The sequence below is a fragment of the Ixodes scapularis genome, unplaced genomic scaffold (genome assembly GCF_016920785.2).
Source record: "Ixodes scapularis isolate PalLabHiFi unplaced genomic scaffold, ASM1692078v2 ptg001739l_1__unscaffolded, whole genome shotgun sequence".
Classification (NCBI taxonomy): Eukaryota; Metazoa; Arthropoda; class Arachnida; order Ixodida; family Ixodidae; genus Ixodes; species Ixodes scapularis.
Window position 1 is genome coordinate 511,289 of NW_024610190.1, and position 23,320 is coordinate 534,608.

The window sequence follows — 23,320 nt, forward strand, 5'->3', positions numbered from 1 at the left end:
CGCCTCTATTGTTCCGAGCGACTACATGCAGTCGCTTGGAACCATGAAGGCGCACGGAACCACGGAGGCGCACACAACCATGCAGGCGAACAGAACCATGCAGGCGAACAGAACCATGCAGGCGAACGGAACCATGTATAGTTCCGTGCACCTCATGATACCGCAATAATCCACTACGCTGGTAAATGATGTCCCATAATACGACACGCTTGTATGGTTCCGTCCACCTGTATCATTCCATCTCAATCCGCTATTGTGGAGCCGCCTTTTCGCTGGTATAGGATCTCCCATGTTACGGTTGCGCTTCTATGAGGCTTTTTTCCATCATCTATCCGTTCTCACAAATTTTCCAACAGGGTAACAAACTTCCACCCAGATGACGTACTGTCAGGAGTCATAACCGCTGGAATAAGCGATCACATGCCCATGTTTTGTATTTTGCCTAAATTAAAAAAGTTAATAATACACCTGTTTCACGCTTATATCGTTATATATCGGAAGAGGCGTTAAATATATTTTACGCCTTATTACAAGAACAGAACTGGGAAAATGTCCTGTGTGAAAGAAATCCCGATAAGGCATACAATCTATTTTATGAAACATTGAAGGATTCCTATGAGACATCTTTTCCTCTACGATAAAAAAAAACAAAAAAAACACAGGAAAATCAGAAAGCCATGGATCACGCAGGAACTTTTCCGTAGGATAGGTGAAAAACATAAGAGTGTACGATCGCTTTGTTCAGACTCGAGATACTACTATTTTAACGGAATTCAAAAAGTATATAAATCGCCTGAACTCCGATATTCGAAAAACCAAAGAGGCTTTCTTTCAACGTAAGTTTAAAGACGCGCAAAATGATCCGAAAAAGATACGGGAAACTGTTGACGAAATCATTAGACTTAAGCCGCGTCACAACTGCTTACCCGATTTAAAAATAGACGGGGAATCGTTATCTGGAACTGAAAGAGCGACACGATTTAACACTCATTTCCTATCAGCTGGTGAGTCCACGTCTGCATGTCAGCCTGGTGACCATAGAAAGTACCTAAAAAACAATATTTCAAACTCAATCGTTCTTTATCCAGTAACTGAGCACGAAATAATTATGTTTATCATGTCCCTTAAAAACAATTCAGCTTGCGGTGTGGACGAGCTTAAAGTGGCAGCTATTAAATTTGTATCAAGCATTATTTCAATTCCTCTTACTCATACATGTAATTGTATATTTAAAAGTGGTATCTTTCCTGATCTATTGAGAATAGCAAGAGTTTCAACAATCTGTAAGGGTGGCTCAAAACATGATTTAGGAAGCTACAGACCAATATCAGTGTGGCCGTTGTTCTCAAAAGTAATTGAAAAAGCAATTAATGAAAGGCTTCAAACGTTTTTTCTAGGTACGATGTCATAATCAAACAAGAGTATGGTTTTTAAAAAGGAAAAACTACCGAACTAGCGCTTTTGTACATTAAAGAAAAAATATTACGTAATATTGAAGATCAACGTTTTACAATTGGTTTGTTTATCGATTTTAGAAAGGCTTTTGATTCCATAAAACATGACATACTTCGTTCAAAACTCGAGACATATGGCATACGGGGGACTGCGCATGAGCGTATTACAAGTTACCTTACATCTCGGACACAGTATACGGTTTATAATAACATAAAAACGCGTCTAGGTTAATAAAATATGGCGTACCGCAAGGCTCGATACAGGGACCTTTCCTGTTTCTCGTCTATATAAATGACAAACATAATCATCATTTAGCGAAGATATAATACTGTATGCCGATGATACAAATGCATTTTTTTCTGGGGCCAACCTTAGCGAAGTAGACACCACAATAAACAAATATTTAATTGAACTTTCATCCTGGCTGATGGCTAACGGTTTATCTCTAAATAGAGAAAAGACAAAATATGCAATTTTTTCCTCAACAAATCGCGCCCACAATACGCATATTGAACTGCAATTCGAAAGAGCTCACCTTGAGCCTGTCGATAATCATAAGTTTATTGGAGTATGATTTAACGAACGCCTCAATTGGACGCACCATGTAAATAAAATACGAAACGATATCTCAAAATCAATAGGCCTAATTTCATCGGCAAAGCATCTTTTACCGGAATGGCTGAAGCACCAACTGTATTATGCGCTGATATATACCAAGGTTTACTACTGCTTTCTTGTCTGGGGTCAGACGACAAAAACAAATATAACACATCTGCATTTATTACAAAAAAAAAAAAAAGCTGTTCGTCTAATGCACAATTCTGCTAATGATGCAAATACAGCTCCGCTTTTTGAGAAGTATAAAATTTTGAGCTTTGAACATCTCTACATTTATAAACTTACACTCTACATATTCCATGACCATAGAATTCAACAACCTAGCTATCCATCTGCATGCACTAGACCCGACCACCATTACAACACTTGAAACGACAAGTATATACTCCCCAAAATCGGGACAAACATGGGCAGACAAACGCTCTCATTTCAAATTCCAAACTTCATTAATACACACAGTTATCGTCATACACTTATTACGTCAAACATATCGCTAAACAGATACAAAAGCATAGTGAAAGAAACCCTCTTGCCCACAAATGTCGCAAACTGATCTGAAATATCTGGTTTTATCCTCTTTGCTATCTCTGTTTTTGTTGCTTTTGTTTCTGTGTAGGTTTTTTGTGTTATGGTATTGTAGTATAGTTTTATAGTATAAAAATATGTACTATCTAAATGTCTTTGATATGTATATTTTGTTATTCATTACATTTTATTTAAGAGCGCTTCTTGTTTTAGTGTGCTCTGCTGTCGACGAGTGTCATTGTCTTTTGAATATTTCATTTATGTAGCGGAACCAAGGCCTCTTCAGACCTTCTGGTCTTCTGCCTTGGTACTGCAGACAAAATGTATTGTCTGAACATACTGAAATAAAAAAAAATCATGCGTCTTCGGTGCACGCAAATAAAGTTTGCTGCTTGCTTATGCCGCTTTAGCTACGACCGGTTAGTTACTGCGACAGGAAAAAAGGCTTCAATCCCACGTAGAGAACATGCTCGCACTGAACCAAAATAGGTACGCCAGCTGCGCAAGCACACTGCGAGGCGCATCTTTTGTTATGAAATGAGTTAGTGCTGAACAAATAATAAAGATTCCCGGTTTTTTCAGCCAGATGCTCTCGAATTTCGACTTTTGAATAACATTTTCAAGGTTGGTTCATGCATTTGCTTCAGTTCCTCTAAGAGCAACTTTAGCGAAAACAAGTACAGAAATAGCGCGACAACAGTACAAATGATATATGTGGCACACAACTCAAACGTAGATGGGGGTCGCGTTTGAGGTTACCCAAAACATTTGGGCAACCTCAAAGGGTTACCCAAATATTTTGTTCCTGTTGTTCTAGGTGCCTTGATCGAAGCCCTCTTGGAAATTACACGATGGGCTCTGAACTCTTTCATCTGAATCACAAGTGAACCTTAGACACGCTATAGAGACCAAAAATTTTATTTGCACATAAATGAGAGCAGCCGAAATTCAGAATACTATATTCACCACAGCACAAATTACGTTCTTCCGTCAATTAATTGTACTCTATCATCCTATTCAACAAGTGGAGTAGGGTAAGGAAAAAAGTAATTTTAATATAATATACCTCTATCGGTACCGCCTGAGATGGCACAACTGATTAAAGCTAATTTGAAATAAAACAATAAAGCGCAAGACCATCGAATTTGATTTTTGATAAACAAAAACCCAATTGAAGGGTAGAAAAAACCTATCGTTAGGGCGATACCGCAGTTATGGAAGCGGGCCTGATCAGCGGCTTTTAATTTCTTTGGGTGTTTTTTTTTTTTTTTCTGAATAGAGTTAGGGGTACATTTTTCTTCTTGTAGTCCAAGTTTTTTTTTAATTTTTTTTCATCATCTGGAGTAATTGAATAGGAGAGTTTACAGATGGGAATAGGTCGGAGTGGTAGTTAAGTCTTGTTTTTTTTTTATTTTGTTTCCGGAAAAATTAAAGTTCATCCTAAATTAAATTTAAATTCTTAAATTTGTCTGTGTTTTGTGTTTGTATTTTTAAAATTGTTTACATCAACTAAATGGACAGCCTCATCTGTATATTGAAATCATTTAGGTGAAGTACAGCGCTTTTTGTCTGATGGCAAGGAGTAATAAAATATGACGAGTATATACAATTATACAATTATTTTTCACTCGTCTTTTAATTGTTTATTATTTTTAAAATGAGAGACATAAAATTGAAATATTACAAGAAAAATTACAGTATTGTGAAATAAAAAGCCACAACAGAACGAAAACAAAAAAGAAGCTATTTCTACAGGGAATACTTGTAATGTAATATAATAATGTAATATTTTATCAATTCTTTAGAGTTATGCATTTTTACATTCCTCTTTAAAAAAAAAGACCAATATTTGTTGTTTTTCAGGATACCTTTTGTGCTTCCTTGAATGCTCCCAAGGAATGCATATTTATTTGTTACACCGTTCTTTCCCAGTGAGTTGTTCGATTGTTTCATATCCTAGGCAGATCATAAGGACAGGTTTTGTTTTTGTTCATGGCCTTTTTATCGTTCCCTAACAGTCTTTCGATGCAATCGGTCTTTCAAGCATGGCAGAAGTGGGCACCCACCCAGGCGTGTACCCTAGCTAATACCAAGTTATACGCTGAAGGGAGAAGGTAGCCATATTGATTTAAATGAATTTGGTATGTCGAGAGTTATCAGAATAGGTATTTTTTCTTGCTGGTAGCAAAGTATTTGTTCAAGATTGGGCTGCAGTTGAAGTCTTTCCGAGGGTGAAACTGTACTGTAGGGAATTTTGTAAATTATTGTTGTATAAAAAGCAATCGAGTTTGTTTCGTTTTTTGGAGAAATATGCGAAAGATAGATGTACTACAGATAGACCTACACTTTCGAGGTTTTTTGGCTTTTTGATATTTTTTTTTAAATCTTAAAATGACTCTTGCCGTTTCCCATATATTTGGGTAATAGCTAAGTTTTAAACATGCTTTCAATATATTTAAGAGAAGTATAATATGATTATTAACTACTGCTTTGACAACATTTGTAGTGAGGTTATCTGTACCGAATGAAATTCGGGAAGAGAGTTGTGTTTGTATTATGTTTAGCTCTGTTTCAGTTAAAGGTGTGCCCTGTTCTGTGCTATTTCCCGCATTTATTTGGGACACTAGTATTTTGCGTTCTCGGGATTTTGCTTTTACTTTAACCTCCAAGAAGTTATAGTCTAAAATGAGTTGGGTGAAATATACTAGTTTTTTTATACCATTATTGTCAATATTACAAGCGATTAATATATAGCGTATTTTATTGTTTAGTTGCTCTTTTGTTTCGTGTACTAAGTATATTTATATTTGGGACCTCTGTGCATAAATATTGACCAGATGTTATATTTGCTTGTTTGATGTGCTTTTCATAACCATGTAGTGCAGCTCTGTATCTTATTTCTGGATATGTCATGTATTATTTGAACAACTTTGATATCTTTTACGCAGAGCGCCTAACTTTTTCCGTTCTATTTTAAAATCAGCATTCCACCACATTTGTGTTCTGCAGTGATGATGAACTGTTTTCGAGGGTCTATTTATGTAAATGTGGATCTTCACAAATAATTTATGTAGTATATTTTTCGCTAGCTTTAATATTCTGATATTTTAGTTATAATATATTTCTGTCTTTTTCGACGTGGTCTTGTAATTTTATTTCGCCTTTTTTATGAGTCATCTTGCTGCCATAATGAGTATCGAGAAAAATGTGTCGATAATGTATTTTAGATCACCTTCACTATGGGTGCTTAAAACCTCCCAGTCAATTATATCAGTGAAAATCAAATCATTAGTTAAAGCTAGTTATGTATATCTTGGCGGGTTTTGAGGCATTGGTTGGTCCTTGATTGCTTCTATTTCAAAAGTGAAGTGAATGATTCATTAAGAAATGAACTAGGATATATTTTCTTAACTATGTGAGGATCCATCTCCATGACTGATGTTTAGCATTCAAATCCCACAAAAAGTGTTGATAGATTCTCACATGTTATGAGGATCTGCTCCTTTGTGTGTAGTATATATGACCATCTTCTAATGGGGACTGATGTGCATCGATGATTCTTAGTTTTGTTGTTCTTGTGAGTGAAATCTAATGCTTCTCGAAAGATATACACTCTTTATGCCGTACAATCATAGCTGTGTCTGTTTGTTCAGTATGCTATATAACGTGGTCTGCTAAAAACTCAAGATATTTAATTTTTAAACAATAGCTAGGTTCTTGAATTGCAGAGATCTTAGTTTGAATTTTGTTTATTGTAAGTTTTGGATGTTCCGTAGCTGAAAATTAATTATTAGTTTTAATGTGCGAAATGATTAACGTCGCAGTTATCTTTGTAGACTGAGAATGTTTCTTCGTTTTTGTGGTATGTGATTTTTGTTTGCAACCTCTCTACTTGGTCGAGGTAGCTTGAGCACTGCTGTCAGAGTGCCAAATGTACAAGGTTTCCCTCTGCAAAAGTGGCATTATCTGTGGAACTTATGCATATTTGGATTTGTTAGGGAACAGTTTTCTCCCAGAGGCCCCTGCTACAATTGTGGCACCGAGATGATGCAGTGCAGCGTGATAGTAAGGGGCGCAATTGGCAGCATAATTTGCAGAAGGTGATAAAAAGGTTATTTATTTATTTACTTGTTTATTTATTTCTTTATTCAAATACCTACATCACCCACTTCTGGGCATTATTGTAGGGGTGTAAGGCAATACAAAACTATAGCAAACGATAAATACAGAGATACACCAGAACTATTGTGATGCAGAAATAGTGGATACACCATTTTCGGAGAAAAATATAACGCTGTGTACAATATATTAAAACAAATTATAGTGACTGGCACTATTACCAGAATAAAGTGAAAAATTATTCGAACAGTAAGTTTTCTAGGGCAGTAGGAAAGGAGGAAGGTGCCGGAGAGATGACATCAGTTGGTAAATTGTTCCATTCGTATATTGCTCGTGAAAAAAGAGTGCTTAAATACTTTAATTCTGCGTCTATATTTACGCATTTTTATGTAGTATTCTGTAAAACGGCAACACATAGCTGTTTTTGCTAAAGATAACGCTTTTTCTCGATGCTGGTTCTACCGTTTATTATGTTCAAAGATGAAGTGAGCCTAAGGCAGCTTCTTCTCTCTTCGAACAGGTTGCCGCGTATTTGAGATGATCTTTTAGAAAAATCATAATCATAATCATAAAAGGACACCAGGTCCAATGAAGGAAACCCTTCCCTTTCCCGTGCAGCTCCCTGATCATCCTTGTTTTAAGCTCGAAGATGACAGTGGTCAGCATGTTGCTGTTCGCAAACTTCCGCACAATCTGGATCTCCTAAGAGGTTTTCTGACAATTTGTTTTGTTTCATCAATTGTTCTTCTACTTGTTTAGGATCGGTTGTCTCAATCCTCCTAATCCTAGTTTGAGAGATTCGGCTAAAAGGGTTTTGTTTTTGTTGGTAGATAGCTATCTTTAAAGCTTTCTTACTTGTCTTCGCATGTAGATCACCAACTAAATGTAGGCATGCCCCGTTTTAGCACCCCTGTCTTCAATGCTTCTATTCTTTCGCAGATATCCATTAATTGGAATCATCAAGTTTTAACAACTGACGGCGGTAAGATTAAAACTGAAATTAAATTTTCGTAATGTTTTTTTAGTGGTGGTTCAATTTTTGCGGATTTACGTATTTTTTGCCTCATTCATTGATATTGACATAGGTTTGTCTCGTTAGCGTTGTATTCTTGCGTTATCGAATAACTCGCCCACTCCTTTCTGTAGTACCCCCAGTCCCTGAGAGTAATTGAAACTAAACGAAGTGCCAACGGATTAAAACTGTTTTTAGGCCCATTCGAAACACACATATGACTGAAGTAAACATATTTTCAACATGCTTGAGGAGGTTCCGCATGTACTTCTCTCATCACTTGTGCAGCGCACCATCTTTCCTCTGTATGATGTATGAGCAATATCAGTAAGGCTTTATAGTCGGAACAATAGTGGAAGGGCACAGCAACGATAACGGCCCAGATGCATGCTTATTTCCTTTTACTAGTACAATTTGTGTATGGTGTATTAAGGGTCGGGGTTAAGTTAGACTCGTTGTACAAGAGCAGAAAATTCGTGGACTGACATATTTGTATAAGATTGTAAATGGTATAATTGATTCACAAGAGCAACTCAGTCGCATCTACTTGCACGTTTCTCGTAGGTCTTGTAGACTCTATACTTTGTTTTACCCTACCGACTTTCACTACGCTGCACCCATGAAACGCTTACAACTGACGTATAACAATTTAGAACAGATTTGTGGGAATGTTAGTCTTGATATTTTTGATGAAGAGCGTAAATTTCGAAAGTGTGTTTAGGCTATTATTTTTGTCCTAACATGTCGCTTTTATCCTGTTTAAATTTTACTACTAATTGACTTATTGATAAGTGCACCACTAAGGAGGCGTTAAGCTGTTGGGGGGTCACTCAGAAAAAAAAGAAAGAAAGAAAGAAAAAAAAAAGGAGCGCAATCCTTTGGCATTCAGGTGCTTCGGTAGAAGCTCTTTATACGTGTTCTTTTGCGCCCCTCGTGTGGAGTTCTGCATGTGCATACATCCATACGCACCGCTTAGGCATAGTTACAGCTACGATCCACCCATTTTAAATACATAATTTGTGCGTTTATGCAGACGCGTGGCAATGGACTGCTTCCAAAAAAACAAAAAACCTGCGGGCAACACTGCGCGGGTTACATTATACCTTTCTGGCCGCCTGGCTACCACTCCGGGTTGCAACGTTACCTTCCCTTGCCCTCGGATAATTTAGCAATCCCAATGAGGCGAGGGCGGAACGCAATGACCGGTCCAGCATAGTCCTTCTTTCATATGCCTTCGTAGACATGTTTGTCTTCGCACAAACTATACCGCAGTGTTGGGAAGTATCGTGATACAAATGTATCTAGATAGTATTTAAGAAAATATATTTCTTGTTTTTATTTCAGTGACGCGATACCAATTTTCTATCAGTATCTCTATTTCAGTATCGAAATACATGGTTTGTTAATTTCATGTATTGCGATATAATCTCTCGCCAAAGTTTCTCGTTATGATTTTTGACCCCCTTCCTATTTCCAGGGACGTCAGTTGGTTGACTATTTTGTAAATTAAAAACGTTTAAGCCACTGTGGGCACGGGCTTTAAAAGAGCACATAGCACTCGCTCTCTCTTTTACTTTGATGACGGCGAAAGTTCTGCATTCAGATTAGGAGATATTGGAACACCCGTTTATTCCTAAGCGACATCACGAAATGACGAAAAAAAGTGCCTAAATTAAACTAGAAAACGCCGACCTGTGGGGAGATTTGGGTAGACATAAAACGTGTTAGAGTCTAATGTAATTTCGCTTCAAAGGAGTTCATGAGGTACAAAGCACTGCGCTACATTTTGGACGAAAATTTCAACCTAGTAAAAACCCGCTTGGTTCTCTCAGCTTTACGTGGCAAAAAGAATGCCTATCCCACACCAAAATTGTTTCGGCCTCAAAAAAGATCATGTTCAAATTCAAGATGCATCTCGTGGTTAGTACGTATTTTTATTTATTGTTATTTTTATCGCTGCAGGATTTTCTATTCATTTTTGCATTCGTAGTGCAAACCTCGTGAACAGAATCCTACCCAATACCTCCCCTGAGCCGAGGCCTTAATGTAGACCTAGGAAAGTAAAATTGGCATACGCATGCATCAACACTTCTGCGTCGGCACCGGTGGAAGCCCGATCTCGTTCGCTGACATGACACATTTCCAAACTCGACCGCGCCTGACCGACAAACACTAACCCATTGAGTCATTGTCAAAGGAAACTCCGGTTCTTTTACCAGAGTTCACATTACCAAGTTCATCTACGCCCTACTGAAAAAACCAGCTTAAGCTGGTCCCAGCTTCAAGCTGGGTTATTGCCCCAGCATGCCCAGCTTGGCATGCTGGTCATGCTAGTTGACCTGGTCCCAGCTGCAAGCTGGGTTATTGCCCCAGCATGCCCAGTTTGGCATGCTGGTCATGCTGGTTGATCTGGTCCCATCTTCAAGCTGGGCATGAATAGCATGCCCAGTTTGGCATGCTAGTCATGCTAGTTATACTGGTCATGCTGGTGGACTTCACAAACAGTTTAACCTGTTTATATTAATACACAGGATAAACAAGCCAACTTCTTCAGAAAAGCGAACTCGGCATCCAATTTAGTATTTTCGTACTTGCGGCCGCTTCACATGAACTCAGATGCTACATATCCTCGGCGCTGACACAGTACTAACCGGCGCACAGACAGTGGTTCTCGGTGCAAAGCCAACAATGTTAATAAAACCATATTGTTTATCTTTCAACACGAAAAATAATAGACACACGCCAAAAACAGGCAATAGCTAAAGAAAAAACTACTCGGATGAGAGAAGTGAACCTGGGTCCCGCCAGTGATGGGGGCGAAGCGGCAACTTGCGTGGTCGGCAGAGGCGAGGAAATCCGTGTGGTTTGGATGGCATTGGCGATACTCCTCGGCCCCACCGTCATTCACGAGCACAAACACGTTCGAAGACACGAAGTGACGCTTCAGTCGGGGCGTCCGGCGTCTTCCCGCACCGAACGGAGTGCCGCTCGCTGTTTCCTCAAAATCCGCTTCGCTTGCATCGTCGTTCAACTAGTCTCCAAACAACGCGCGCACAGCCGTCCCTTCGAAAGTCTGCCTAAGATAGCCAAACGCGTCCTAAAAGTCTCCGTTCCTACCACTCTCTCTCTCCCTTTTCTCACACACAAAGGTAGCGTGCAGTGCGCCTGACGCGCCCTGTCGTCTACCGAAAACGAGAGGACAAAGAACAGGACGTGGCCTCGCTCTATCCTCAGTCGAACTTGGCGCGCGCGCTCCCAGCAATGCCAGTTCGGCTATCTCTAGCCGACCTTGGCGTCCGCGCTCCCAGCATGACCAGCTTGACCACCACGATTATTAGTTCGACCAGATTCACCAGCTTGTCTCCCACCATGACCACCTTGTCTCCCAGCTTGACCACATTGGCTCCATGGAAAACCAGCTTGGCCAGTTAGGACCAGACTGGCTCCCAGCTACACCAGATTGAATCTAAAACCAGATTCTAGTTAGACCATGCTGGTTTTTACTTAAACCGGACTGACCAGCTTAAATTCTAGCTTGCCCAGCTTAAACCAGCTTGATTTCCAGTTAAACCAGTTTGACTACCACATTGACCAGGTTGACCAGCTTAGTTACCAGCTTGGCCAGTTTGATTTTCATGCTGGTTCTTCCAATAGGGCGTGCAACCTTAAAAAAACAATAGATGATTAGTCGTTTTCAGGTCAGACTTAATGATAGGTGACGCCGTACTTGTGTTACCACAATTGAACCCTATAACAACAGATGCCAGCCAACCATAAGCAGGACAGTCGAATTCCACTCATAGTGGCAGAAGACCGCGTTATAGCGCGCCGCACTCCTGGACGAAAAGGAAGACCAGAAAAGCCATAATTTGAAATTCATCCAAAGTGCCTTTAAAGTGCGTTGAATGACAAGCCAAGTAAGCTATCAGTTGCGAAACCTACATACAACTCTTAGGGTAAGTCAGAATCTTCCAATTCATCGCAGTCAACTAAAACTGTTCCTTTCCGAACAGAAACTTATGAACGAAGACAACGCGAGGCACACTGCCGAGGCCAGACCATCATGAGATATTTAGTCTACCAAAGTATTGAATTCGTAAACTTGGCAAGCAATGGTGTGAAAATATGGGGAACATAAAAAACGCCTTGCTGGTTTCTGTGCCGTTTGTGCTCTGTTATCGAAAGTGATGAAGCCGAATTTCTTTCTATGGTTATACTGTAATTTTGAAAGTAGGTTTGAGTCCAGGAAACGATTATAGAAAGACGTTCGGTATAATGGCCAACGCTGCAAGTGTTCTTGTTAATCCTTCATGCGTAGGCGTTCCTGTTTTATTAGTCAAACTGACGCAAAGCGTTCGGCGCAACGTGCATTATGTTCTTTGTTTGGCGATAAAATATTCCTATTCTGGGTATTCTGTTGTATGTCTTCCGTTGATGTACTAATTGTGTAATGTCCTTTATGTGTCTTTGTTGGTTTTACCGGTCATATATTTCTATCTGAGCACTCAGTTGTATGTTTTACGGTGGTGTACCGGTTGTGGTATTTCCTTTAGGCGTTTCTCTTAAAGGGCCCCTGAAAAGAAAAAAAAAGTTTTTTAAAAACAGTCTGGTTGAGACACGCGTGTCGAAAAATTAATTTTACGCGAAAAAAAATTTTTTTAGAGCAATATTGACTGCGCCAGACGCAATTTAGTCGGCAGTCACCTCCTTTCCACTTTTCTCTCTCTCGGCATCTCGGGCGCGTGGAGGAGAAGTAGTCCCCGCCTCTTCGTAGTGGATCGGCTTGGCAGCTTTCCTGGCTTGGCTGCGCCCCGCACGAGAGCCATTGCTACTTCCTGGCCGTGTTCCAAAATCGACTCGATCTTACCCCAGGGTGAGGGTTTTGTACTCTTGGCGTTCTAAAACCTACCCGCGTACAGCGTTTTTCAATCTGTGCTGCCACGTGATACGATCCGCCGGAGAAACTCCGATCCATTTGGAGATTTGGAACACAGCCCCTGGCCGGCTGTCTGCCGGTCGAACGACATACCGTGTCGTATCGTGCACGTACCGTGGTCACCGTGGTCGTACACACAGTACATAGTCGTCGCGGTGGACCCCGACCTGAAGCGTCGGTTGCTTCAACGCTGCCAGCAGCTGGGCCTTCGCCCGTACGAGGACACGCCTCGCCAGCCGGAAGGCGTCCGCTCCGATCGCCGCGAGACAACCGCTCGCGAGGCACCCGCTTCGCCGCGGCGAAGCGGGTGCCTCGACGAGTTCGTTCGAGCCGCACGATCCTTCAAGCCGCCGCGAGGACACGCAGTGGTAACTGATTTTTTTTTTTTTTTTTAATAAACGTTCAGTGCGGTGCCGCGTGCCTCACTAAACTCTTTACCGGAACCACGGGAACCGACATCTAAACAAAAATTGGCACTGGCGCGCGCCAGAAAACAAACAAAAGATGAGGTAAACGGGACACACGAATCGCGCAAAAAAGAGCAGAAAAACAGAAACCTGTCACCCCGCGCCACTTCCTAAGTACTTACTATGACTGACTAACTAACACAAGCAACAAGCCCTCTTCAGAACGCGAAACGCGAAGACGGCGACCACTACAGAAAACAAAATGGCGAAGCTTTTGTTTGTTGTTATGTTGTAGTATCCGAACGGAAGTTACGATTCTGTAGAACGTTTGTAAACAATTGCGACATTCATTCGATGGATTGTTTCTTAAACCTAAAAATATGTAATTCGAAAGGCGATTTCAAGAGATCACGAAGATTTTATAACCAACATCTAAGCTGTCACTCATTCTATTGGCCAATGAGAAGCCGATTTGAATGACCATGGTTACCAATGAGAAGCCGAGCTGAATGACCAGGAATTTGCGCGCAAATTTTCAAATAAATCTCTCGCCGTCAATATTGCTCTAAAAAATTTTTTTTTTCGCGTAAAATTAATTTTTTGACACGCGTGTCCCAACCAGACTGCTTTAAAATAAGCTTTTTTTTCTTTTCAGGGGCCCTTTAACAAGAACAGCAGGTTTACAATATACTACCTCAAACACCTAATCTGACACCAGAATTTAATTAATCTCATAGCGATTGAGGAAGAACGCTATTGAGTGTCAGAAAACATTGTTGGGAAATAAACTTGTAATACGGATGCCGCTTAAATTTAAACTTGCCGTTTTGAAGAGAAGCTAGGAATTGGCAAAACTCTAGAAAGGTGAAGGATATGGTTGGTATGTGGAAATATGTGTGTAATCAAATTGCGGAACTTTGCCATTTGTTCAAACGTTTTTTGAACAAATTGGTATTTGCGCTTTCTTTCATTAGGTTATAACATTATACAAGGGAGCCATTGGCTCTGTCATTTTTATTTTTTTCGAGTTGATAAGTAAAGAAAGCACATGTACCAAATCGTTTGTGTTTTTATCTCATAAATCAGAGCAATGTATCCTGTGAACTCTATAAGAATACTTCAATCTTGGGTTGTCGACTTGCATAACAGTGAACAATAAATATTTTTAACAGATCGCTTTATTTTAACATCAAACTGAATAATAGTAAGTAATGTTCCAGGAACCCGATTTCGTACACTGCTGCAACCACGTCCATTGCATTTTACGGTTTGTAGTTTTCGTGCCTTCTCTTTATCCTTTTCTGGGCGAAGGTGGTCATTTTGTTGCTGCACATAGTTTTTAGCGAAGTATTGGCAGCAGCACAGAGTACATAGGACAGCACTGTCGCTTGGTGATGACCGTTACGGCACATATCAAAGTCTTCATCTTCCGCTCTTGACAAATGGCACTTCACTAGACCCAACAAGATCCCACGTTGGTTTCCGGCTCAGAGAAATCTGCGCCTATTTATGCTGCTGCAAGTGAGCTTTTCCAGCACAATCTGCGTGTGCAATGCTGCATTCAGTACGCATGGTCGAGGAAACCTAAGACTACCTCTCGAAAGGTTCTCGATCAGCACGTATCTCATGTCTTCACGGTAAGGCTTTCCGCACATGCATCACAAGTTAACCTTTTGAGAGCAGCATGTGCACAAAATCCAGCCACGTAGGCAATGGCTGGCATTTCAGGTTCCTTCAGGGTTATGTCATTGACGAGGCAATACACCGCTTCGGCGCCTGCTTCTCGTAGATGGGTGTCCTGGCTTGGCTCGACCAGGATAATTCAGTCAGTTCCCTCTTCTACCCTCTTCTTCCTTCTTCCACTTTTCCTCCCACCTCTTTCTCTTTTCTTCTACACTCTCTTCCTTCCTTTTTCACCCGCTTAGGCGGCAAGGGCCATCCTTGAGTGGAAACAGGTCCTGTCCCTGTAACCACGCTAGGGTATAGTGCCCGGGCAGCACTGGTAGAGTAATTACGTCAGCCAAGCCCTTCTTGCTATGGCACATTACCTACCCCCTTGTTGGGCTCCGTGGCGGGCGGTGCACCCGGGCACTGAATCGCCTCCCATCTCTCATGGGTTCCAAAGCTAAACCTCTCTCTGATCGGGCCCCGAAAAGGGTCCGCACCGAAGTCCCTCTGAAAAAGATGACCTCATCTCCCCCTACATTCCCCAAATGTTTGGTTATTCACTCTGAAGACGATACACCACTCTCCAAGATGTCCCCCTTTCTTGTTGCGAAAGTGCTAGAAAGTGCGGTCGGAAAGAACTTCGAAGCCAAAAGGATGCAGTCAGGTAACCTACTCGTAGAAATTGAATCCAGACAGCAGTGTACTGCACTCCTTGCTTTGAATTCTGTGTTTGATAACAAAGTGACTGTTTCACCCATCGCACACTCAATACTATTCAGGGCGTTATTTCCGAAGATGACCTGATTGAGGTCTCTGACACTGAAATACTTAAAGGGCTCTCTGACCAAGGAGTTGTAGGTGCGAGGCGCATCTCTACGCGTCGGGACGGTCAAGAGCGGAAAACTAAACATATAGTCTTAACCTTTGAATCCACCACACCACCCGAGGTTGTTAGGGCTGGCTATCTCCACTGCAGGGTTAGGCCCTCTGTGCCTAATCCTTCATGGTGTTTTAAATGCCAGAGGTTTGGCCACGGCTCTCAGAACTGCTGTGGTAAGGCCACTTGTGCCAAGTGTGGGGAAAATGATCATTTTGCGGACTCGTGCTCCATTGAAGCTCATTGTGTAAACTGTATAGGTCCACACCCAGCGTATTCTCGATCATGCAAGACATGGAAAGAAGAGAAAGAAGGTCTTACCTTGAAGGTCAAAGAAAACCTCTCTTACCCGGAAGCGCGCCTCGCTTTGCGTTCTTGCGCAAGGGTGGCTATGCGCAGGTGGTGCAGCGGAGACCTGCACCGCTGAAGGTTGCAGTGGCAACCCAGACGTCGTTTCTAGACTATGGGAAGCCACGGCAGTCCCCCACGCCCCAGCTGAAGTTTCAGCTTCCGGGACATGCAATCTGGGCTGGGCCGTCTACGGACCCTCCAATCCAGAGTGAACCCTCGCGCTACAATAGGGCAACAGCCTGTGTCTTCTCAGGCTGTTTCCCAAACCCAGGATGGGCCGGTGGCTGCCGAAACCGTCCCTCCTCTGCGATCGCCTTTCAGGGAGACGGGTCGACACCGTCGCCCACACTCCCTAGAGAGAGCATCATCGAAGGAGTAGCATGGCTCTCGCACCGCTCCTGCAGCGCCAAAGATGCAGGAACGGGTGAACTCGGGTGACGCCCTGCCCAGCACCTCCTCGCCCCTCTGGCTGGAGCTGGTCGTGGACGGTGCATGGCGCCCCCTTCTCCGAGCCAACCCAAACTTGCAGCAAAGGCCTCGCCCCAGGAAGGAGAGGCTATGGTTGAGAGAACAGAATTCTTCACTCATGCGTCTGAGCAAGACGGCATGGAGTGACAGACTATTAAGAATAAACACAAAAACAAAAATTTTGTAATCCCTCCAAAGTGACGTTGTACATTCTTTTTTACCCTGCGCGGCAGAGTTTACGTTTTTATTTTTGCTTGTACCTTACTACTTTTACTGATTTACTAACATTTTACCTTTGTTTTAGAATAATGGCTAAATTTACTTTTATGCAGAATTGCCGCGCTCTTTTGCGGAATATTGACGGCGTTAACTTTTTTATAGACGACCTCCGTCCTATAGCTCTCTCTTTACAAGAGACACACCTTAATGATCATCATGTGTCTATTTTACGTCGTCACCAAGTTTTTAGAAAAGATCGTTCCGCATCAAAATCATCTGGTGGAGTAGCGGTGATCGTCCAAAGTGGAGTTGCTTGGTCTCAGATTCGTCTTTCTACTTCCTTGAGGCTGTAGCTGTACGTCTCCTCTTGGTCCGCTTTATCACCATTGTTTCCATCTACATTCCACCAAATATTCCACTGCATATTCATGATCTCCATGATTTAGTTACTCAGCTCCTCACCCCTTTTTGCATTTAGGAGATTGTAACGCCCGCCATTTCTCGTGGGGTGGCACACGCCAGGACTCGCGTGGTGGGGGCTTTGAACAGTTTTACTGTCATCTAGTATCTGTCTTTTGAACAGCAGAGAACCTACCTTTTATTTTGCACAGCTGACAACTCATTTACATCCATTGACCTTTCCATTTCATCTCCATCCTTGGTGTCTTGTTTTATATGGAGCGTTTTAAATAATCCTTTTGGAAGCGACCACTTTCTGGTTGCTCTGGAGAGCGTGAAATCTATTCCCAGTCCAATGAAACGGACCCCGCTTTAAAAGCTAGAAAAAGCAGACTGGGCTCTTTCTAGCCAAAAATCCAAGCTTGATTCCTCTATGTTCTCTTTGTTAACTCATGACAATGCCACAGCCTACATCACAGAGCATATAATAGGTGCTGCTCTTTGCTCCATCCCTCAAACTTTTTCGAACATCCCCAAAAAATGTAAGCCATGGCGGAATGAGGAATGTTCCACCACAAAGAATAACCAAGAAAAGGCTTGGAGTGTCTTTCGTAGATACCCGACATCTGTGAACTTGATTGAATTCAAAATGCGCAGGGCTTGTGCCCATTGGACTCGGAAGCGGGCTAAAGGAAAATCTTAGAAAGGTTACTTGTCCTCCATCGGCAGCTATGTTCCAGCAAAGGAAGTGAGTGACCGACTTCACAAGGTCGAGGGGAAATACCGTTGTTTTACGATCCCCCTTTTTCCTTCTTCTGGAGCCTCATTGTTAGACCAGGCTAATGTGCGGAGCACTCACTTCGCTGCTGTTTCGAACTCCGCAGATTACTTTCCCGCATTTCTAATGCGTAAGGCAAGCATGGAAAAGACGAGGCTCACCTTCACAGGGGGAGCGTCTGCACCTTACAATCAGCCATTTACAAAGGTTGAGCTCGAAGTGGCTCTGAACTCCCGCAAGAATTCTGCCCCCGGTTCTGATGGAACTCACTACGACATGATCCGACACTTATCTAGAGAATCGCTCAGTGCTCTTCTCACGTACTTCAATGGCCTGTGGTGTGATGCCTACTTGCCCGTTGAATGGAAGCGGGCTGAAGTTATATCGCTTTTGAAACCTGGCAAGGACCCTTCCCTCCCTGCACGTTACAGACCAATAGCCTTGTCAAGTTGTCTGGGGAAAACCTTTGAAAGATTAAGTAACAGGCGTCTTATTTATTTTTTCGATCTGAAATATCTTTGATATCATTCAGTGTGGCCTTTAAGCTCCAGCCGCACTAACCAGACCAGTTAGTGCGGCTGGAGACCTTTGTGCGCGAAGCATTCGTCAACAGACAGCATTGTGTATCGGTTTCTTTTTTTTTATCTGGACAAGGCCTATGACACCACTTGAAAATATGGCATCTTGCACGACCTTTCTGTGTACCGTATAAGCGGTAGAATGCTTCAGTGTATAAAGAGTTTTTTTTGTGTAAATGCACTTTTCCAGTTCGGTTGGGAACAACTTCATCAGACTGGTTCGTTGAAGAGAATGGTGTTCCTCAGGGTGGAGTTCTAAGCGTCACACTCTTTGCTATACAAATTAACTCTTAGTAAAGTCATCCCTCCTTCAGTATCTTACTCGCTATATGTCGATGACATTCAGATATATGTAGCGTCATGTAATATGTCTAGCTGTGAGCGGCAGCTACAACTGACCATAAATAATATGACTACATGGGCTGATGAGAATGGTTTTTGGTTTTCTCCGGAGAAAACTGTTTGTGTTTACTTTTCTTTAAGGCGTGGCCTCTGTTTGGATCCTACACTTCTTTTTAAATGAAAACAATATTGCTGTCGAAACTGAGCACTAACTTCTAGGAGTTACTTTCGACCGCAGACTTACCTTTGTTTCGCACCTCAAACAGCTCAAGCAAAAAGCTCGGTGGGCATCGAACATACTCAAAGTTCTTTCGCACAAGCCGTGGGGTTCGGATAAGAAATGTCTCCTTCGTCTATATTCTTCTCTTATTCGATCCCGCCTTGACAACGGCTCAGTTGTCTAGTCTCTGCGAGACCGTTTTCTTTAAACATACTCGATCCAGTTCATCACCTTGGGCTGCGTTTGGCATCTGGTGCTTTTCGCACCTCCCCTGTACTAAGCTTGTATGTTGACTGTCATGAAATGTCGCTTGGAAAAAGGCGACAGCTGCTTAGCCTCACCTCTGCTTAGAAAATTTTGTCAGACCCCAGCTTCCGCACTTAAAGTTGTATTCAAAACTCTAGGTTTTCTCACCTCTTTAACCATAAGCAAAATGTTGTGCGGCCTTTGACTCTTCGTGTCGAGAGTCTTCGCTCCTCCCTCAATCTGACTCATGATTTTAACTTCTCCGATAGTTCATACCGTACTGTCACATGGAATGTCAAACCCAATTTTTTGTAAGTGATGCTTCACAAAAATCAGGAAGCAAAGAGTCTCACCTTTAATTTTACAGCAGGAATTCGCTGCATTGGAGGAAAAATACAAAGATTATAATCATTTTTACACTGATAGTGCAAAGTCGACAATGTTTGTTGTTGCGGCTGTATACTCTTCTCGTTTTTCCAAAGTCACTCGTCTAAACACTCTTGCCAGTATTTTTAATGCCGAACTATACGGGGTCATGATGGCGCTTGACTATATAGTTCAGAGCAAAACAAAACAAAAACAAAAAAAAACATCATCTTTGTAGATTTCCAGAGTGTTGTTAGGGGTGTGTGTTCTACTTTATCAACAAAGAATCGGCAGACCCTAACTGTGTGTGTTGAGGTGCAGCAGGGCCAACAGGATGGGCACGATAGTAGGTTTTGCTGGATTCCTAGCCACGTGGGCATTGCTGGCAACGAGGCTGCAGATAAACTGGCCGTCTCCTCGCAACATCTTCCGGTGTCACATGTATGCATCCCTCACCAAGGCTTAAAATTGCCTACAAGACTTGCAATATTGCGATCGTGGCAGTCCGAGTGGGATGCAGAGGTTAACAATAAGCATCACACCATCAAGCCAGACCTTGGTATTTGGCAAACATCTTCTGACAAAAATGGATTCCACGAGGTCCTCCTATGCCCCCGAGAATCGGCCCCACCTACCTTACACATAGCTAGCTACTTACCGGTGGGGAACCTTCATCCTGTGAGGGTTGCGTTGAACCTTTGACTGTTCTTCATATTTTATTTCTTTGTCCTGGTCTTCGGCAGCAGTACAAATTCTTTTTTCCTGATCTTATCGAATATCGCATTCTATTTCACCCTGCCTTGCTACTTGGTGAGCGACCACTGATTTCATTCACACGTATTTTTGATTTTGTTGAAAATATTGAATTTCTAAACAAATTATAGAACTATTCCTCCATAGTTTAATTCAACTCGCCCTTCTTATTGACCCACCTTGTTTGGCGCAGTAGGGCCGTTGTTTCTCTTGCGCCATTAAAACCGTAAAAAACAATATGTCATTGACAGTGACCCTGACAGTGTACTGCTGCGGCAGTTCCTCTTCATTGGGTGGCGTAATTTCTTTGTATACTTCTGCCATGCTTGGAAAGCTAAGAGAATCTTGTAGCCGATTTTTTTTCTGACTCGAATACTTGTGTGATTGACACATAGAAATGCGACCCTGACGACCGCCTGTACCTTCCGAATCGCTCTTCGCGACAGTCCGTCTGAAATTTCCCAAACAGGAAGTACTCAAAACCCAGCTCCTCAAGGAAGCATCGGGAAAGCTCGATCAAGGCGTACGAAGTCAGTCGTAGTGATGTGTGGGCGTCTGACCTTAGCAGGCCTGTGCTAGTCCCCAGGTTTCGCCATGTGTCAAGCCGATCCACGAATGTGCTCAGGAAGCCAACCGGCACACCATCCATGGACGTAATGGGCTCTTGGAAAGCATATTTTAATCGACGACCTTTCGTTGGAGTCTGGACATTTACAATAGACCACCACTTCACAATGATCTCAATGTAGTCGGCAGTTCCCTCTACATATGGCAGATTCAATGTCTTGCCACGCGTTCTCACTGCGTCAGCGACAAAGCTGTTAAACACCTTGGGCGCAAGTTTCACATTTTGCCTCTTGAGGTTTGAAGGATTCAGTGCTTTAAATATGAGACCATGACCGAACTTTACAAGTTTGTACTTCTCATGCTCGTTCAACTTCTTCAGTGTAGTTAACGATGCGCCGTTGACTTTGGTAGTGCTGTCGGGGTTTATTGCTGGGTAGAACATGCACTTCTCTAGGTTTCTTAAGTTTAACCAATTATTGCACACAGACTTCAACAAGTGAACTGGATCTACAACAAAAAACGAGGGTCGCTTGGAGTCAACTGGACGTGCGTAGCAGATGTCAAGCTTTCCCTTCGACGAAAAAAGACTCATCACTTTCCTGTTAATAGCGTTCTTGTCACTTATGACTGCCACAACAGTGAGTCCAGCTTCCTGAAGCTTCGTGATGACTTCGGTAAAAATTTTGTGGAGCTATTCAGCATCAATTCTTGCGACTGGAAGTATGTGATCGACGTCCGTGTGAGGCTGCAGAAGTTACTGCGTCACGAATACATGGGCAGTTTTTGCTGCTACTGTGGAATTTCAGGCGGTGCCAGTCAATTCCCCTCCTTTGTATTCAAAAGGTTGTTGAATGTATATTTCGTCAGTCATGAGGGTCACCCTACGCTCATGCGGTTTCATCAACCTCACCCGTCTTTTTTATGTAGCTCAGGGACTCAACTTCGTTTTGTTCATTTGCTGGGCTGACGTCGAGCGAACGGCACACACGCATTATCGTGGACGAATGCGGAAGAATTGCTTTTCCAGAACGCCTGATGAACGCATATGCGTGTGGGGAAATCGTATACACAAGACTTACAAAAACTACAAGCTCTGCTGAGTACCGAAATGCCCCCTTTTCTGGCATGAGTAGCTGAAGTTGCGCTTGAATGAACCTAAGCACTTCAAGTTTTTCCCCAGGGAGTAGATCATCACTGATAAGGTCCTCTAGGAGAGACAGCATCAGCATCATGGTTCCCATAGTTCTGTTTTCTTTTTCATCCTGTGGTGTAGTCTTGATAGATCTCATGCTATCGAGCAGTGTGTGGAGGGTACGCATGCCTTCGATGCTTTTCAAAATCGTGACTTGGTTGGCTTGAGGGTGCAACTCTGAACCTATCAGTAAACACAACAACAGAGGTCCTGGGACACAACAACGGAGCGTTCAATTTGTGAAGCCTGGCAAACTTCTATGTGTATGCACATGAGATTGGTTTCCGCGTGCACAACCGTCCACAAATGGCTCCAGCTCCAAACGACGCAGTTGGGATGCAATTTGCTGCAGCGTAGTCTCCTCGCTGACGCTTTCTTCTTCTGCATGAATCTCCACAGAACGCCTGATGGCTTCTTCTACAGATGCACTTACTTGCCTTCTTTGCTTCATTTCCGGGCTCTCTCGCAGTTCTGCTACATCGGAGAGGTATGTGGGGCAGTTTGGCATGATCGTCGGCACTACATCTGAAGTGAACCTCGTGAGGCCCATTGGAAACTCAATGGTCTTCCTACTTACGTCAGTCATGTTTTCGTTGTCAGGAGGTACTCGGCTTTGAAGTGCAGCACGCATACCTGCGGAATTCCCATCTGTTTATTTCTAGTAACATTAAGGTAGCTCTATTCTCAGCATGCAATACAACACACACGAAAAGAAACGGCCGAATGACAGTAGGATGTCGCCTTTCCACTCCTTTGCTAATTTCAAATCAATTCTCGAGCGCGGTTCGGTTGTCAAGTGAACCTTTAAATCAGTCTATAAAGTTAGCGCAACGAAACTCTTCAAAAAGGTGTCTCTAAGTGGTGCGTTTATCATACTCAAATTTCGTGAGTGTCGGGTCGCAGCAACGAAAACAAGGAAGAAAAAACGCAATCTCAATATGCACGGCGAGAACATATCTGAAAAGACGGTGAGAGTGTAGGCGAGCTGGTGGTAGCTAATCATGTCGTATTACACCTGAGACTGCGGTGGAAGAAATCGGAAGAAGTTTCAGTAGAAGGAACAGACACAGAGAACGTCTCAAACGTTATCTGTGTCTGTTCCTTCGACTGAAAGTTCTTCCGATTTCTTCCACCGCAGTCTCAGGTGTAATACGACATGATTAACATATGTGAGATAACAGTCCGCTTGATGCTGCCATTCAGAAATGGCTCCATGACGCCTGA

General features: G+C 42.5%; 1 pseudogene; it reads right to left on the minus strand.

The window, feature by feature from the left end:
* Positions 1–980: 980 nt before the first annotated feature.
* LOC121834584 lies at positions 981–22,145 on the minus strand (annotated as a pseudogene).
* Positions 22,146–23,320: the final 1,175 nt, after the last annotated feature.